At 44.4% G+C, this 20,248-nt stretch overlaps 1 pseudogene; it reads left to right on the top strand.

Moving 5' to 3' along the window:
- The window catches only part of LOC141059267 (uncharacterized), a 176,964-nt pseudogene that overhangs the window by 72,521 nt on the left and 84,195 nt on the right, over positions 1-20,248 (top strand).

Genomic DNA, 20,248 nt, shown 5'->3' with positions numbered 1-20,248 from the left:
GAATATATTTTAATATCCGTTTTAATGATATTGGCCTAAAATTGACGGTTCGGTCCTGATTTTTCCTGGTTTGGTGATGAGTATAATTGTTGCCTGAATCATCTCTTTTGGAATTTTTTCATTCTGCATAAAATTTTGGAAAATTGTCGTCATGTGAGGGATTAGTATGTCTTGAAATGTTTTAAAATATTCGCTCGTTAGTCCGTCAGGGCCGGGGGACTTGTTATTTTTCATTCCTCTCATTGTTTTCTGTATTTCTGCTTGGGATATTGGTTGGTTTCATATATAAATACCCTGTAATTGTTATACAGCACTTGCTGATTACTTTTATATGTTTTTTACTGCAGAGTATTTTTTCAAATTTGTCATTTTGTGCTCTCTTGTTGTGGTTCAGCCATTGGGTGGTGTGGGCATTGTCTTACTGACTTGTTCACACTTGTGCATGTCACATATATGTTTTTAATCCATTTTTTCCGTGCTCGACGCGGTTTGGGAGACCCCACCCTCCTCCTTTGTGACATGCACATAAATGAGCTGTCTTTCTCCAACAAGCCCATATACTGGGAAGCGCCTGTCTGTATCCTGTTCATTTAGACACTGTTCACATGTTCAGGTTTTGAATACATTAGATAGGGACTGCTTCGTGAAGGGTTACCGTGAAGTGGTGAAGCAGCTTGGTATGTATTTTTTGCAAAAAATGTGTCGACTAAATACCCTGTAATTGTTATACAGCACTTGCTGATTACTTTTATATGTTTTTTACTGCAGAGTATTTTTTCAAATTTGTCATTTTGTGCTCTCTTGTTGTGGTTGGTTTCATATATGTAAAGTGTCCTCTGGTATCTTAGGATGTTTTATGTTCTCCAAGAACTGATTTATTAGTTGGGGGGTGGGTTGTGGTATTGCGATATTTTCCTGTAGATTATAGAGGATGAATAGTAATGTGAGAAGGTATTGAGGATTTCCTTGGGGTTATATATTATATTTTCTCTTTCCCCCATGACGGCACCACGGAGAGAGGGATCCGCCCTCAGGGACAGGAAACCTACACATGAAAAAGGCGGTACTTCTCTCCCACATCAGTTGGTTTCCTGTCCCTGACGGGGAACCTACAGCACGTACCTGACAGTCGACGTGGGATGCCGGGGAACCGAGCCAGTCCGGTGATAGGCAGCGGGGCTCCCTGCCTCGGCTGGGTCGAGGCCTCGCGTAGGCTCCCCCCGTAGCACCACCACCGAGGTCGGCGGGCCTTGAGGGTGAGTGGGGGAGAGGCAGCGAAGATCTGTGGACGAAGCCTGCTGATCCCAGAAGAAAAAAAAAATAAAAATGGGGGTGGCGGCGGCCACCGGGAGCCGCAAGGTACATGGCCGCAGGGTGCAGCGATGGGGGTGACGGCGGTCACCGCGGGCGGCTGCACGCCGGTACCAGAGACGCGCGCGCGCAGCAGCTTGTCTAATGAGCCGCAATGCACTGCTGGGAGATCCCGCAGTGCGCATGCGCGGGCGTCACTTCCGGCGAGGGCTCGGACAGCGGGGAGGAGGCGCCAAATTCAAAAAAAAAAAAAGGATATATATTAAAGCCCCACTAAAAGAAAAGAGGCAGTCACTATGAGTGGAAAGCCTCAGAAAGAGATGCGGCAGCGATCCCCGAAGCAAGGGCGGCAGCCACGAGAACAACGCCAGCGCGACTCCTCGCAGCAGCGGTCATACAGGATCGCGGCGCAGCCAAAGCTCCACCATGGTGGCACAGCCAGAAATGGATTCAGCGGTGGAAATAATCCCTATGCCCGAGACAGTACCTCTCGTTTCACAAGGGGGTGAGTGATCTCTGTGAAAGCCGCTTGTTAATGTGCGATTATTAATTTTTTCTTCTCAGGGGCGCAAATGCACAACAAAATCCAAGCACATGGTATGTGCTATATGCACGGAGGAGCTGCCCCCTACATGGCAGAAAAAGCTCTGTGCAGCATGCATAGAGCAGACTATACAGGAGGAATCTCCGAGGTTTGCTTCAGACCTCAAAACATTGATAAGGACCCAGGTAGAGGACGCCCTGAAGGGCGTTAGAACCTCTAAGAAAAAACGTAGATCCAGGCATAGATCTCCAGAGTCCAGTGTTAGTGAATCCGGGAGTGAATCATCTAACTCGACTTACTCATCATCCTCCCAGTCTTCATCATCATCCTCAGAAGGGGGACGCAGCTGCTTCCCTATTGAGGAGACGGACGCACTGGTAAAAGCCGTAAGAACAACTATGGGGCTGGTAGATGAACGCCCTAAAAAAACGGCGGAAGAGTTAATGTTCAGTGGACTGGAACAAAAAAAACGGAGAGTTTTCCCGGTGAATGAAAAAATCCACTCTCTAATCAAACGAGAATGGAAAAAACCAGACAAGAAAGCCCTCCTAACACCCAAGAGGAAATATCCTTTTGATGATCCGGCCTGCTCCCTATGGAGTAAAGCACCTAAACTGGATGTGGCGGTTGCAAAGGCTTCTAGAAAATTTGCACTGCCTTTTGAAGATATGGGTACCCTGAAGGACCCAATGGATAAAAAGGCAGAAAACTTTTTGAAAAATGCTTGGGAAGCGGCAGGAGGGGGACTAAAGCCAGCCATAGCAGCCACATGCACGGCACGGGCCTTAATGATTTGGTTAGACCACCTAGATTCCCAAATAAAAGAAAAAGTCCCAAGGGAAACAATACAAAGGTCAGTTTCCGTAATGAAGGGAGCAGCAGCTTTTCTGGCAGATGCGTCAGTAGACTCAAGTAGGTTGGCGGCCAGAGCAGCCTCCTTCTCAAATGCCGCAAGATGTGCCTTATGGCTAAAATGCTGGCCGGGGGATCTGCAGACTAAAACCAAATTGTGTGCAATCCCATGTGAGGGAGAGTTCTTATTTGGCCCAACGTTAGATGACATCTTGGAAAAGGCGGGGGACAAGAAAAAATCCTTTCCCGGTTTCCCTAATCGGGCATACAAACGGCCTTTTCGGAACAGGAGATTTATGCGGCGAAGACCCCCAAAAGGGAACAGAGAAGGTTGGGAAGATAAAAGAAATAAGAACAAAGGCTTTATGTTCAACAAGCCCTCCGATAGCAAAAAGCCACAATGAAGGTGCTCCCCGGGTCGGGGGAAGATTGTCCTACTTCTTCCAGGCCTGGGAAAAAATATCCGCGAGCCCGTGGATTCTGAACATAATAAAAGAAGGACTGAGACTAAAATTCAATACCCTCCCCAACCATTTCTTCGTGATAACGCCTCAAAGGACATCACACGAGCAGCTGGCTCTGCAACAAGAGGTCGCGAACCTAAGGGAAAAGTGGGTACTACAAGAAGTCCCCTACCAGGACAGGGGCAAAGGCTTCTACTCCCCTCTCTTTCTCTGCAGAAAGCCAGACGGAACATACAGGGCCATAATAAATTTAAAGAGACTGAACAAGTTCCTGGAAATTCAGCGTTTCAAGATGGAAACAATAAGATCTTGTGTAAAATTGCTTCCCCCATCATGCTTCATGGCTGTATTAGACGTGAGAGACACATACTACCATGTACCTATTCACAGGGACTACAGGAAATACCTCAGGGTGGCGGTGACAATCCAGGGGGAGATAAAACATTATCAGTTCAGAGCTCTCCCCTTCGGGTTAGCTATTGCCCCAAGAGTATTTACCAAGATAATGTCGGAAGTGATGGCCCACGTAAGAGAGCGAAACGTCCTGATAGTCCCATACCTGGACGATCTCTTGGTAATAGGCGTCACCTTTCACCACTGCAAACAACAGCTGGACATGGTCATGGGATCTCTAGTGAATCTAGGATGGATGCTAAATTTGCCCAAATCCAGACTCATACCAAGTCAGGTGCAGGAATACTTGGGAATAATACTGGACTCAACCGAACAAAAATGTTATCTTCCACAGGCGAAGATTCAAAAGATGACACAGATGGTGTCACAAGTGATAGCTTCCCCAGTAACTACCCTGAGAAAGGCAATGTCTCTATTGGGGTCAATGACAGCCTGCATCCCAGCTGTATAGTGGGCACAAAGCCACACGCGAGTCTTACAGTGGGAAATATTAGACGCAGACGTTTCCCTACACGGGAATTTAGACAGGCGGTTAAACATCTCACCAAACACAATACACTCCTTGGCGTGGTGGACAGATCCAGCCAATCTAACCAAGGGGGTCCCTTGGGCGTTACCAACGACAAAAATCTTAACCACAGATGCAAGCCCCTGGGGGTGGGGTGCACATCTAGACAGCCAGGTAGCGCAAGGGCCCTGGGCTCAAAAAAGAGAGTCAGTTTCCTCAAACATGAAGGAGCTGCTAGCAGTGAAACTAGCTCTCGTTCATTTTCTAGACTCACTTCGCTCCCAACACACAAGGGTCTTCTCAGACAACCGTGTAGTGGTAGCATATCTAAACCACCAGGGGGGCACCAGGTCTCGAGCACTGATGGAAGTAACAAGGTCCATCTTTCACCTAGCGGAACACAATCTGGAATCCCTGACAGCCCTCCACATAAAAGGGTCGGAAAACCGAACAGCAGACTTCTTGAGCAGAACACACCTACAGCAGGGGGAGTGGGAACTAAGCCAGTCAGTCTTCAACCAGATTGTGAACCTCTGGGGCCGACCAGAGATAGACTTATTTGCAAACAGTCAGAACTGGAAGCCTTCTGCTCAATAGATCCCCGGGGTGGCCCAGTAGCTCTAGATGCCTTCACGATTCCCTGGGATTATCATCTGGCTTACGCTTTCCCTCCAATATCTCTCATCCCCTTAGTACTGAGGAAAATACGGGGGGACAAAGCGATGGTAGTAGTAATAGCACCCTTCTGGCCCCGGAGAATATGGTTCCCCTGGCTGAGGAGAAAGTCAGTAACAGACCCCTGGGTTCTGCCAGAATCTCCAGACCTGCTATCCCAGGGACCAGTGTATCACCCACACATAAAAAACCTACACATGACAGCTTGGCTTTTGAGAGGGAACTCCTAAGCAATAGGGGCTTCTCGTCAAACTTGGTAACCATGTTACTGCAAAGTAGAAAACCAGTAACCACTAGGGCATATGGAAAAGTATGGAAAAAATTCATATCAATATCAGATTCTGACCCAACGGGGGAGATCCCAATAGGGAAAATTCTGGAATTCCTACAGAAGGGGTTGGAAAAAGGATTAGCTACAAACACCTTGAAAGTACAGGTGGCAGCGTTAGGGGCTTTGTATAAACATGACTTAGCCGGGAATCGGTGGGTTAGGAGGTTCATGAGGGCCGCAAGTAGATCTAGGCCGATCCCCCTACGTACCACCCCCCCTTGGGATCTAAACCTAGTATTGAACGCACTTACCAGATCTCCCTTCGAACCCCTGGCAGAGGCTCCCTTAAAAATATTATCCCTTAAGACCTGCCTCCTTGTAGCCTTAACTTCCGCCCGCCGCATTAGTGATATACAAGCTTTATCTGCCTACTCGCCCTTCACGCAGGTGCTGGATGATAGGGTAGTTCTTAGAACCGACCCAGCATATCTCCCCAAGGTATCCTCACAGTTTCATAGGACCCAGGAAATCTCCCTACCCTCCTTCTGTCCCAATCCCAAAAGCAAAACAGAGGAGATATGGCACACTTTAGACGTAAAAAGATGCCTGGTCCAGTATTTAACAACCACAAGGGAGCTTAGGAAGGATAGGGCTCTGTTTGTCTGTTTTCAGGGTCCTCGAAAGGGTCAAAAAGCATCAAAGGCCACACTGGCGAGATGGATAAGAGAGGCCATCACCCTATCCTACTCCTCCTGTGGGGCGGCCATCCCGGAGGACGTAAGGGCCCATTCAACCATGGCACTGGCATCATCTTGGGCGGAGAAAGCCGGCGCCTCAATAGAACAGATATGTAGAGCTGCCACTTGGTCTTCCCCCTCTACATTTTTCAAACATTACCGTCTAGACTTGACCTCCTCTTCAGATCTCACCTTTGGGAAAAGGGTTCTGGAAGCGGTGGTCCCTCCCTAGATGTACAATCTTTGTAATTCTCTCCGTGGTGCCGTCATGGGGGAAAGAGAAAATCGTAGTTACTTACCGATAACGGTATTTCTCTGATCCCATGACGGCACCCGTACATCCCCTCCCTTTCACGCACACAGGTGTGCACATAAGAGTGAGTGAGTTAGTTAGCTTTAGTACTTAGCCACACGGTGCCTCTATTAAGCGTAAGTTGAGTAATTTGATTAATTTTGGATTTTTATAACCATTTGAGTTGCAGCTGAAAGTTCTGTGTAATGCTCTGTAAACCAACTGATGTGGGAGAGAGGTACCGCCTTTTTCATCTGTAGGTTTCCTGTCCCTGAGGGCGGATCCCTCTCTCCGTAGTGCCGTCATGGGATCAGAGAAATACCGTTATCGGTAAGTAACTACGATTTTTTTGGTCGTCCTGTATGTGGGATAATCTTTGGTCATTTTGGCTTTAATTTTCTTGGCTAAAATTATGTGTTGTGGTGTAGTGACCACTGTGTCCGCTAGGGGGCGCTGTGTGGGTGTCCCAGGACAGGTGTATAAGCATTTCCAGTGTCCTGATAGGAGTAGGGTGCTGAATGACCGTTAGGTATCCCAAGGTAGGTGGCCTTGGGATGGAAGCTTGAAGATGTGTGTTGATCAGCAGAGGTACTGCTGAGCTTTCGTTACGCTGTGTCAGGGAGAGTTTTCCAGGTAGTTGGTGAGATGAGCGGGACCAGCTCCCTACAAACCCACCTGGGGCGGTGTCTAGAACGCCATAGTAAAATGAGTGTGAATGAGTGAAGGACCTGTGATGAGGTCATAGCCTTGTGATCCGGTGGGCATGGCTATGGACCATATAAGGTGGCCAGGGTAGGTCACATGAGAGAATGCTTGGAACCGTTTCGTCCGTTTTGGAAGGTCCCGCTGGGAGATGTGTCTACCTTCCTAACAGCACATGGAGTGGCTGTGAGTAATGGCGACGTGTGTCTGACAATTCCCTGGAGGGAATGGACGTCTGAAGTGTGGAGTATGAAGCAACCATGAGATAACCCTGACGGGGTGAGATAACTGTGAGGCTGAAGAGCCTGAGTACTGGACGTTGCGTAACCTGTGTGACCACAGGGAGGACAGAGTGAAGCTCTGTCATGAACATTATGCTATGGATATGAATTTATGTTGCGGCTGTGGTTTATGGTGCCTGAATAAACCGCATGGACTGTGATTGTTTTATGGAAAACCTGTGCCGGATCTGGTTATTTGGCTGCCAAGCGAGTGTCCCCAATGTGAATGACAGCGCTACCTTACAGTGTAAACATACATTTTCTTTTTAAAAATCCCCAAATAAAGAAAAAAAAATATTTTTCCATTAAATCCATTTGTTTATGTAAACACATTTTTGGTATCACCACGTCCATAACGACCCACTCTATAAAACTGTCCCACTAGTTAACCCCTTCAGTGAACACCGTAAAAAATTAATAAAAAACGAGGCAAGAAACAATGCTTTATCATCATAGTGCTGAACAAAAAGTGGAATAACACGCGATTAAAAAGACAGATGTAAATAAAAATGCCACCGCTGAAAACGTCAACTCATCCCGCAAAAAACAAGACCTCACAAGACTCAGTGGGCCAAAATATGAAAAAATTATAGCTCTCAAAATGTGGTGATGCAAAAACTATTTTTTTGCAATAAAAAGCATCTTTTAGCGTGTGACAGCTACCAAACATAAAAACCCGCTATAAATAGTAAATCAAACCCCCCGTTATCACCCTCTTAGGGAAAAATAATAAAATAAAAAAATATATTTATTTCCATTTTCCCATTAGGGTTGGGGTTAGGGCTAAAGTTAGGGTTGGGATAGGGTTGGGATTAGGGTTAGGGGTGTGTTGGGGTTAGGGATGGAGTTAGAATTGGGCGGTTTCCACTGTTTAGGCACAGCAGGAGCTCTCCAAATGCGACATGGCGTCTGATGCCAATTTAGCATTGAAAAGTCAAATGGCACTCCTTCCCTTCCAAGCTCTGACATGCGCTCAAACAGTGGTCTACCTGCATATGTGGGGTATCAGCATACTCATGAAAAACTGTGCAACAGATTTTGTGGTAAATTTCTCCTGTTACCCTTAGTAAAATAAAACAAATTGAATCTGAAGTTATTTTTTTGTAAAAAAGTTAAATGTTCATTTTTTTTAAACATTACAAAAATTCCTGTGAAGCACCTGAAGGGTTAATATACTTCTTGAATGTGGTTTTGAGTACCTTTTAGGGGTGCAGTTTTTAGAATGGTGTCATTTTTGGGCATTTTCTGTCATATAGGTCCCTCAAAGTCACTTCAAGTGTGAGGTCGTCCCTAAAAAAATGGTTTTACAAATTATGTTGTAAAAATGAGAAATCGCTGGTCATCTTTTAACCTTTATAACTTCCTAACAAAAAAAAAAAATTTGGTTCCAAAATTGTGCTGATGTAAAGTAAACATGTGGGAAATGTTACTTATTAAGTATTTTGCGTGACATATCTCTGTGATTTAAGGGCATGAAAATTCAACGTTGGAAAATTGTGAAATTGTCAAATTTTTCCCCAAATTTTTTTATTTATTTTATTCATTTATGTGGCGCCATGAATTCCACCATGCTTTACAGACATTATTTCTGTTTTTTTTCACAAATAAACGCAAGTTATATCGAAGAAATGTTATCACTATCCTAAAGTACAATAAATATGTCACAAGAAAACAGTCTCAGACTCAGTGGGAAGCGTTGAAGCGTTTCAGAGTTATGACCTCATAAAGTGATAGTGGTCAGAATTGTAAAAATTGGCCCCGTCATTAATGTGAAAACAGGCTTCGGTGGGAAGGGGTTAATTGCAAAGAATTCCGTCAGTACATTCTGTAGTTGGGGCCTAATTATATGGGATGTAATTAGGTAGTTATTTACCCTCCTTGGGGAATATATCGAGTAGTTGTATCCCTCTATAATTTGGCAGGAGACGGGGTGTGGTCCGACCACGTGATGTTCCCTATCGTGGCTTTTTGGATGTCCTGCAATAACCATTTATCTGTGACCATTAGATCGATTCTGGAGTCACCTCTGTGTGAGTGTGAATAGAAGGTGTAATCCCGCTCGGAGGCGTGCAGAACCCACCAGATATCACATAATTCTTCCGCTAGGAGGGTCTAAGAGAGTGATCGGGTGTTTTCTTTCTTTTGAGGGGGTATCGATTTATCAATGTTGGGACAAGGGGTGATGTTAAAGTCCCCGCAAATTAACAGGATGCCTCTTTTAACCTTTGCTACTACCACCAGGGTGTCCTTAAGAAATAGAATTTGCTTGGAGTTAGGGGAGTAAATAGAGACAGTTGAGTAGGTTTTGTTGTTTATGGTGCAGACTAGGATGATGTATCTGCCCTCATCGTCCATTACATGGTGATTAGCTGGAAGGTGACGGTGTTCTTTATCGCAATTACTACTCCTCTTTTTTATCTTTTTTATCTATTGCATGGGAGTGGAATACGTTTGGGAAATTCCTATTCTGCAATCTGTGGGCGCCAGTGCTATTCAGGAGGGTTTCCTCAACACACAATACATCTGCTATAAGGGATTGGGCCTCTTTCCATAAAAGGGATCTTTTAAACGGACTATGCAGTCCTTTTACATTAATGCTGGAAATATGAAGAACCATATACAGATTACAGATAAAATCTATATGTCACCACTAGACAAGTAGGAAAAAAAAAGGGGAATAGCAAAAAACTAATTTTAATTTTATGTAAAACTGTAACCGTTTAAAAAAAAGTTTGGTTCTAAGTGAACCTCCTGGATATGCGCTGCTATCAAATATATATTGGTGGGGTTTTTGAGGGAAACAAAAAATTCTCCTCTCGTGCCTCTGCAGACCATGGTGAAGAAAAAAAGTCTAATCTTCTGCTTTCTTGTTCATGTCCACTCCCTGATCAGGGTGGACGGCTTCTTCTTTAGCGGGGAGCTGATATCCTCATCCACCTTCGCCAGCGACCATGTTTGCAGCAGTGTCATGGCCTCTCGGGGGGAAGTCAGGACCTGTGTGGCTTCATTCTTGGTGGCGATCAGCTTCACATGGTAATCCCACTTATACGCGATCCTGTTGTCCAGTAGGATCTTGGTGGCTGTGGAGAATTCCCTCCTTCTGTTCAGGGTGATGGCAGAAAGGCCGGTGAACACCAGGATGCTCTTCAATCTCTCCGGGAGCTCCAGTCCGCCCGCTGCTGCTTTACTGATGGCTTCTTTGAAATGATAAAAATCAAGCCGGTCAATTACATCCCTGGGTGCAGAGGCAGAACTTTTGGGTTTGGGGATCCTATGCGCTCTGTCTATTATGAAGTCTCACTGTTCTGACTCGGGGATTAATGAGGTAAAGAAATCCGTTAGGAACTCCTTCAATGCGTCTACAGCAACGCTTTCTTGTATCCCCTTGATGCACAGATTGTTGCGCCTGGAGCGGTCCTCCAAGTCCGCCAGCTTCAGTTTTAGGGCTGCAATTTCCTCATCTGCCTCATTGTGAAAATCCACTAAGTGGTTGTGGGGTGTGGTGAATTCCTCCAGCTTCTCCTCAATGTGGGCTGTTGTGTCCCCTATGTGCCCAATGTCTTTCTGTGGTGCAGTGAAGGCTGAGGTGATATCACTATGTATAGCCTGCTTTAGATCTCCTAGCAGGGTCTTTAGTGTGGCCTCAGTGATGGGGGTGGAGCTATGCCTTTGCTGTTTGGTGCCTTGCTTCTCCAGGCCCCTGGGTGAGGATCTGCCAGGTCCCTCCTGTGAGAACATACCAAGAACCAAAGATAGATGTAAAAAACATATTTGTATAAAAAGCGAGATACTCTCCATGAAATATGAGAAGCAATAGAGAATATATGGGAGCTTATATCCCTAGAATATACATCAAATGCTTATGTGTGAAATAAATCAACAGAGAAGACCAAAGCCCTATTTATGCCAAAATGTAACAAAGACTTTATTTAAATATTGCAAAAATCCGGGCTCATATATGTACAAGTAAATTACACCACACATATAGTGAAAGAGAACCGTAAGAAAAACCAGTGGACAATGATGCAACCATGGTGCGACAATACAGGCTAGAAAAGGTAAGTAAATTGGGCAATGGTGTGCTGATGTGTAACACATATAACTAATGACCCGGTTACCCACAAGTGGGCAAAAAGATGACAAAGAGGATATTCTATGCAGGACAAAGAGTATACATCTGGCATAAAACAATAGAAAAAATGCTTAATAATAGTGAAATACTCAGCAACACCAGATGATAACTGTCCTGCTAGGAGTCCTATAGGTCAATAACTGACCACATTGTAAAGGACAGTCAAAAAAATGCAAGGTAAAAACACACCCTCTTACCCATATTTTGGTGCCTGTAAGTCATGCTGAGGCCCTGACACACGTTTTGCTTTTCTGCTTCCTCGGGGGGGTAGTCCTCCTGTGCCTGCTCCGCTGTGCTGAGGGTCCTCTCCGGCGAGGTCTGACCTGATGTCAGGAGTCCAGACCCCCCCAGAGGGGCTCCACACCGCTGCCGGCCGCTTGGCGAGTGCTGCCAAAGACTGGTATTCTGCCCGTCGCTGCTCCCTAGCTCCTGGTGACCCCCTCCATCGGTGCCCAGACCTTGCCTGAGGCCACGGTGAGTGATATTTTGGATTTTCCCCACTGCTACTTGCTGCTTTAAGCCGCGATGGCCTGCTGGGGGATGAAGCTAGCAATTCCTGCGTCCGCTCAGCTCCTCATCCAGACATGCCCCGTTATTATTAGTTTTGTCAGATTCAAGTTATTTCTGTGACCATTGTGGGATTTTCTGTCATTAAACGAGGGGTACCAACAATTTTGACCACGTGTGTAGGAGGAGTGAATATTTTGACTCCACAGCCACTTTCTGGAAATTAACACGCAGTGGATGTTGGAGAGTGAAAATTACACATTTGCCATTTTATTTCCCAACACATAGTGCCCAGATTGTGCTCCAGGAGACACACACCATAAACTAAGTGGATTCTTCTTACTATAATATTGCTAAATACAGGGATCCTAAATGTTGTTTGAGCACACTGCAAGGCTCAGAGAGCGGATTTTGCTGGATTGGTTTATAGAAACCTTGTTGCTCTTCAGCAGCCTTTGAGCCACTAATTGTCTGGGAACCTCTGTTTTTCCATTGACAGATGATGGACCTGAGTGGGGACTTGTTTTTTGTGAGAGGAGAATTGGTATTATTTTTGCCTACATAACATTGATTGGTTTCTTTCTATTCTATATTTGGGAGGCAGAATGAACAAACAGCTGTACACCACGCACTACTGGTTCATCAAACAAGGTTTTCTATTAGGCTGTGAACTGTCATTGTCTACGTAAATAATCAACCCCTTAATGACCGGAGCTTTTTTCGAGTTTTCGTTTACGTTTTTTGCTCCCCTTTTTCCAGAGCCATAGCTTTTTTATTTTTCCATCAATATAGCCATATGAGGGCTTATTTTTTGCAGGACAAGTTGTACTTTTGAACGACACCATTGGTTTTACCATGTCATGTACTTGAAAACAGGAAAAAATTCCAAGTGCGGTGAAATTGCAAAAAAAGCACAATCCCACACTTGTTTTTTGATAGGCTTTTTTGGTAGGTTCACTAAATGCTAAAACTGACCTGACATTATGATTCTCCGGGTCATTACTAGTTCATAGACACCAAAAATGTCTAGGTTCTCTTTTATTTTGCTAAAAAAAAGCGCAATTTTCAGAGACCCATAGCGTCTCCATTTTTCGTGATCTAGGGTCTGGTGAGGGCTTATTTTTTGTGTGCCAGGCTGACATTTTTAATGATACCACATTTGTGCAGATATGTTCTTTTGATCACCCATTATTGCATTTTTAATGCAATGTCACAGTGACAAAAAAACATAATTCTAGGCGTTTTGATTTTTTTTCTCATTACGACATTTAGCAATCGGGTTAATCCTTTTTTTATTGATAGATCAGGCGATTCTGAGCGCGGTGATACCAAATATGTGTAGGTTTGATTTTTTTTTTATTTTTTATTTTGATTGGAGTGAAAGGGGGGTGATTTATACTTTTATGGGTTTTTTTATATTTTTTTAATTTTTAAACACTTTTTTTTTTTTTTACTTTTGTCATGCTCCAACAGCTCTGGTTGTCACGGCAATGCGTCGCTGACCCCTGATCACGTCATGGAGGTCGGCTATGCGTTCATTTCCATCCGGGCGCCGGAAGCGCTGGTTAAATGCCCGCTGTCAGCGTTTGACAGCGGGATTTAACTAGCTAATAGGCGCGAGCGGATCGCAATTCCACCCGCGCTTCTTGCGGACACATGTCAGCTGTTTATAACAGCTGATATGTCACGGCTTTGAGGTGGGCTCACTGCTGGAGCCCACCTCAAAGCACAAAACGACGACCGCTGACGCACTATCCTGTCATTGGTCGGAAAGGGGTTAAAGTACTTTACATAGCTTGCCATTTTTATGGACAGTTTAAGAAGAAATGTTCAAAAATATAAGACTCAAGGATATTTTATTAAAAAATAATTGTTTTTATCTTAGTAGATGACTGTACCAGGAGATCAGAGGGACAGCTGACATCTTCAATTTTTAAATCTGATGATCTTGAGATCCTACAAGATACAACTGAAGTGATTGCTATTACTCCAGATATGCCATCATCCATTCACAGCAAAGATCTGTCATCTGATCCTATGAAACAGGTCCTGTCTCCTGATTCATTACCGACTACTAAGGAAAATCAAAGACACAAAAGAGGCATTAAAAAACAAACTGCTCCTAAAGCAAAGAAGTCATTGTCATGTTCAGAATGTGGAAAATGTTTTACCCAGAAAGCACATCTTGTTAGACATCAGAACGGTCACACCGGGGAGAAGCCTTTTTCCTGTTCAGAATGTGGGAAATGTTTTAACAATAAATCAGATTGTGTTAACCACCAGCGAACTCACACAGGGGAGAAGCCTTTTTCCTGTTCAGAATGTGGGAAATGTTTTAACTGGAAATCTGTTCTTTATAGACACCAGAGAGCCCACACAGGAGAGAAGCCTTTTTCCTGTTCAGAATGTGGGAAATGTTTTAACAATAAATCAGATTGTGTTAACCACCAGCGAACTCACACAGGGGAGAAGCCTTTTTCCTGTTTAGAATGTGGGAAATGTTTTAACTGGAAATCAGCTTTTGTAAACCACCAGAGAACCCACACACGGGAGAAGCCTTTTTCCTGTTCAGAATGTGGGAAATGTTTTAACCAGAAATTGTATCTTGATAGCCACCAGAGAACTCACACAGGGGAGAAGCCTTTTTCATGTTCAGAATGTGAGAAATGTTTTAAAACTAAATCATATTTGTTTACGCACCAGAGAGCTCACACAGGGTTGAATAGATTTTCATGTTCAGAATGTGGGAAATGTTTTAACAGTAAATCAGCTTTTGTTATACACCAGAGAACTCACACAGGGGAGAAGCCTTTTTCATGTTCAGAATGTGGGAAATGTTTTAACCAGAAAGTGCATCTTGATAGCCACCAGAGAACTCACACAGGGGAGAAGCATTTTTCATGTTCAGAATGTGGGAAATGTTTTAACCAGAAAGTGCACCTTGATAGCCACCAGAGAGCTCACACAGGGGAGAAGCCTTTTTCCTGTTCAGAATGTGGGAAATGTTTTAACAATAAATCAGATTGTGTTAACCACCAGAGAACTCACACAGGGGAGAAGCCTTTTTCCTGTTTAGTATGTGGGAAATGTTTTAACTGGAAATCAGCTCTTGTCAAACACCAGAGAACCCACACACGGGAGAAGCCTTTTTCATGTTCAGAATGTGGGAAATGTTTTAACAGTAAATCAGCTTTGGTTCAGCACCAGAGAACTCACACAGGGGAGAAGCCTTTTTCATGTTCAGATTGTGGGAAATGTTTTAACCAGAAAGTGAATCTTGATAGCCACCAGAGAACTCACACAGGGGAGAAGCCTTTTTCATGTTCAGATTGTGGGAAATGTTTTAACCAGAAAGTGAATCTTGATAGCCACCAGAGAACGCACACAGGGGAGAAGCCTTTTTCATGTTCAGAATGTGGGAAATGTTTTAACCAGAAAGCGCTTCTTGATAGCCACCAGAGAGCACACACAGGGGAGAAGCCATTTTCATGTTCAGAATGTGGGAAATATTTTAACAGAAAATCAGCATGTGTTAAGCACCAGAGATGTCACATAGGGGGAGAAGCCTTTTTATGTTCATAATGTTGGAATAGTTTTAACGAAAACTGGATCTTCTTAAATGGGTTGTCTCTCATCATTCCTCATGTTTGCTGACAAAAGGATAAACCTAAACTTTATTAATTACAAATGTAAAACTATACCCATAATTCACCCCCCTGAAGGTTAGTCAGAAGGTGAGCGGTATATACTGTATTTTCACATACTATCTATTCCTGACACTGGAGTATCTTATAAACTTACAAAGTATATAGTTTGAAGTCTGCGGTCTGCCAATATGTGACTAGTTTTCTGTTTCGGATAATATGATACATGATTTTAGGGTTTTCTTCGTCTAGTCTCGTTTTATATAGGTCAATATTATTCAATATGATCTTGATGAGTGACCATTGGTGAGGACGATGAAACCCATAGAAATGAGAGGCTTGGAGAGTGAGTGTGTATACGTCACCTCACCCTATATAATGAGACGTGGGGTATGGCCGGGATCACACACAGCGAGATACGGCCGAGTCTCGCAGGTTAAAACCAAGCTCTGGCGCCGGCACTCCAGAGCCGAGCGTGCAGCTGCACAGCAATACATGGAGCTGCACGCTCTGCTCCAGAGTGCCGGTGCCAGAACTTGGTTTTAACCTGCGAGACTCGGCCGTATCTCGCTGTAGTGTGACTCCGGCCTATATGTTTTTTTCTTTTTCTATTAGTCTATTAGTATTGCGTGCAGCAATACATGGAGCTGCACGCTCTGCTCCAGAGTGCCGGTGCCAGAACTTGGTTTTAACCTGCGAGACTCGGCCGTATCTCGCTGTAGTGTGACTCCGGCCTATATGTTTTTTTCTATTAGTCACCTTCTGACTTACGTTCAGGAGGTGAATTATGGGTATAGTTTTACATTTGAAATTAATAAAGTTTAGTTTTATCCTTTTATCAGTGAATCTTCTAATCAAGGGATATATATATATATATATATATATATATATATATGTGTGTATTAAAAAAACATTTCTCCGTGAACTCATGCTTCATGTCTGGCCGCGTTAAAGTAAAAACACTCATGCTCCGCTGGTGTACTGGCTCCACTTCAGTGGTGTCGATACTCACTGTCCATGGGCTTATGTGAGGTTGTTACATCACATGAGCCCTGCGCCAAATTAGCGGCAGCTTCACTGTTCCCACCTTTGGACGGTATTGAACATCAACAGGATGCCAGGGCCGCGGCTGCTCTGACTGCCTCATCATGCTCGATTTTTCTGAAGATGAGGACAGTGACATCAGCGCTGATTTGGCACAGGGCTCACATAACATAAAAAAATCAAAAGAGACTCAAGGATGCAAGTGCAGACACTGCTGAAACGGCGCCAGAATGGGAGGTTTGTATAAGTGTTTTCATTTTAACAGGACCAAACATGAGTAATAAGAAGGGATTGTCCAACTTGTGGACAACCTTTTTAAACAGCAAAAATCCCACACAGAGAGAAGTCATTATCATATCTAGAGTGAGAAATGAATTACAGGAAAATCGTATTTTATTGACCATCAAAATAACTCAGACGGGGAGAACCTATATATATTATTGACAAATTGTACAAAAACGTGATGCGCACAGCGTGCATTCAATGATGGAACATTATATGGGAGTTTTATAGGAAAAACCAAATACCAACAGAAAATAAACTACCCAAAACAAACATTTATCAGTAAAAATAACTCATCTTTATCAGGTAAAGTATAAAAGAATTGCATCATTTTCCGATACCCGTCGTGTCTCCATTTTTCATTATCTCTGGTTGGGTGAGGGCTTATTTTTTGTGCGCCGAGCTGGTGTTTTTAATGAATACCATTTTGGTGCAGATACGATCTTTAGATCGCCCGTTATTGTATTTTATTGCAATGTTGGTGCCACCAAATAAATGTAATTCTGGCGTTTTGACTTGTTTCTCATTACGCCGTTTAGCTATCGGGTTCATTCTTTTTCTATATTGATAGATCGGGCGATTCGGAATGCGGCGATACCAAATGTGTAGGTTTTGATTTTTTTTTGTTTTATTTTAAATGGGGGAGGTAATTTGAACTTTTTAAATATTTTTTAAAACTTTTTTTTTTTACTTTTGGCATTGTGAAGACATACAGAACTGTATCTTAATTAACCAGATGACTATTTATAGCAAACAAATAATAATAGACTGTTATTTGTATGTTGCCTTTCAAATTTAATTGTTGATTTCTGGTTGGTCAAGAAAACAGACTTTTGTTTGTGTAAGCCTGCAATATTGACTTTGATTGTGCATTTATCCTTGATCACTTGTGATGTTTGCTGATATGCTGATTATGCATTGTGTTATTGAGCCAGTTTGTTGACTTCTAAAGCAGAGAGGGAAAAACTATGCAAATAGTTTAAATAATCAAGTAATGCTACTTGATCTCGTCTCCATTCTTACCCTTTGTATAATTACTGAAAGAGGGACACTTGTTAAGTCTAAAAATAGGTTACATGCCTCTGTATAAAGAGACTGAGAGAGAGAAACAGCCATAGAGATTCTGCCAAGACATCCATACATGCAAAGGATCAGAGACCATACAGCAGCAATTTTACATCATGGCTGCATCACGAGGAACACTGATCTATCATTCTATAGGAAACCATCTATGGGTTTTCAGCCTTGGTTGGAAGAATACAGATCTGCTCCACTGAACATCGCTGAACCATGGATACGTTTGGAGAAGCCAGGTTGTGATCCTCAGATTAACTGGCTTTGTATCTTGTATGTACTCAATAGACTATCATCTTCCTACACATGCTGTTACCTCCTCTATGCGTGTGCTACAGGTGGAGTAGTCGACCCTGGAATTTGAAGCCAGGTTGTGCTCCTCGGATCAACTGGCCTTTTACCTTGTATGGACTGAATGGAGTGTCATCTTCCTGCACTTGTCGTTACCTCCTCTCTGTGTGCGTGCCAAAAGTGGGGAAACCGATTCTGGAAGATCTGAAGTAACAGCTGCTATTATCCCAGTGAATCAACGGAAGGGTAAAGCTCTGTAATGTGCACCATCTTGGGTATTTTGCTGGGACTGTTCTATATGTTATCTGGCTGTTTTGTGGTTTAATAAAGCATTGCCACACTGTGTTACCTTCACCCTGTGTTGTCTGAGTAGAGTTTTGCCCACGTTAAAAGGAGAATGAGAGTTCATCAGGAAGATCCCTGGTCCAAGCGGTTTTGGCTAGCGGATCGAGACACCCGCTGACCCCCCCCATGTATTCACATGCATTCTTCAATAGTCTCCATGGGGCTAGTAGCTGCCATAACCCAATCGGCTCTGCTACATACAGGCGATGATCAGATCACCTTTATGTAGCAGAGTTGCTCCCTTGCTATGAGCGGCGACCACCGGGCAGCGCTCATAGGATCTGTCAGTGACAGCCATAGTGTGACGTCTGCCTGCAGTCTGGGCTGCAGCCAGACAACACCCCGAGAAACACTGATACCCTTTAACCCTATACAGGGATCTGAATTTATAGCAGAGCCCAGGAGGTGCTGTCTGAATACAAGCAATGACCAGAGCAGGACGGTCGCCAGAAAGGTGTTCCAATACAGGACACAGAGGCAATGATATCCGAGACTAAACCAGTCAGGCAGAAATGGTATAAAAACAGTAGACAGTAGCAAAGTCAGATTCCAGGCCGAAGCCAGAGTCATAAACCAGGAGAGTCGCAGAGGTACAGAATCGTTAGGCAGAAGCAGAGTCAGAATCCAGGCCGAAGTCAGAGTCATAAACCAGGAGAGTCGCAGAGGTACAGAATCGTTAGGCAGAAGCAGAGTCAGAATCCAGGCCAAAAGTCAGAGTCAGTCAAACAGTAATTTACACCGTAACACGCAGGGGAACCAAGAATATATCCGGTGGCCTGCAAGAGCAGTCCCAAGGTATTTGAGGGATCAGGTCATCCCTCACAGGCTCCTGGGCTGATGATGTCATCCGGACCGCCCCCAAGACCAGGCTGGATGGTGATGCACCAGCCCCTTCATGACTGACCAAGGAGCGAAGCCTGCGTCCAGCGGACGCCTGCGCGGGAGCCTCATAACCATCACCGCCATCACTCGGGGTTGAAGCACAGCGCCTCCCAGAGACCGAGGCCAGAACCGCAAGGCCACGAGTCAGACGGTGATGGGACAATCCGGCGCCTCCTAGTGGTCGAGGCCGGGACAGCAGGCCCTGAGTCTGACGGTGACGTGACAGTACCCCCCCTCTAAGAGGAGGCCTCCGGACCCTCAAAACCCGGTTGGTCAGGGTGGAGGAGGTGAAACCTTCTAATCAACCGCTTTGCACGAATGTCACTAGCGGGGACCCAGGACCTCTCCTCTGGGCCGTAGCCCTTCCAATGCACTAAATATTGCACAGAGTTTCTCACTAGACGGGAATCAAAGATGCCCTGGACTTCGTACTCCAAGGCGCCCTTGACCAAAACTGGAGGAGGAGGGGACTGGACGGAACGAATTGGGGAGCGGTACACCTTGAGGAGGGACTTATGGAAAACATTAGGAATTCTAAACGACTGCAGGAGCTTTAACCGAAACGCTACCGGGTTAATTACCCCTAATATTTCATATGGGCCGATGAACCTGGGACCCAGTTTGGCAGACGGTACCTTAAGTTTGATGTTTCTTGTAGAGAGCCAAACCTTGTCACCAACTCCCAGGTGCGGCCCCTGGGATCGTCGTCTATTAGCCGCCGAAGCCTGTCTAATCTGAGCCCCTTTCAAATTTGAGTTTACTTCGGACCAAATTGTCTTCAGACGATGTATATTTTGCTCAACCCCTGGGAGTTCCGACATCTTGGCCGAAAATGATCCAAAGTGCGGATGTAGTCCAAGGTTACAGAAAAAGGGGGTAGTTTTGATGGAGTCTTGGTATCTATTATTGAGAGCGAACTCCGCCAATGGCAAATGTTCCACCCAATCTGACTCATGTGCTGAGACATAGCAGCAGAGGTATTGCTCCAGCGCTTGG

The sequence above is a fragment of the Dendrobates tinctorius genome, unplaced genomic scaffold, assembly GCF_039654945.1.
Source record: "Dendrobates tinctorius isolate UK_male_01 unplaced genomic scaffold, ASM3965494v1 ptg000226l, whole genome shotgun sequence".
Classification (NCBI taxonomy): Eukaryota; Metazoa; Chordata; class Amphibia; order Anura; family Dendrobatidae; genus Dendrobates; species Dendrobates tinctorius.
Note: the sequence above shows the minus strand (reverse complement) of the source record. Positions and strands in the feature narration are given on the sequence as shown.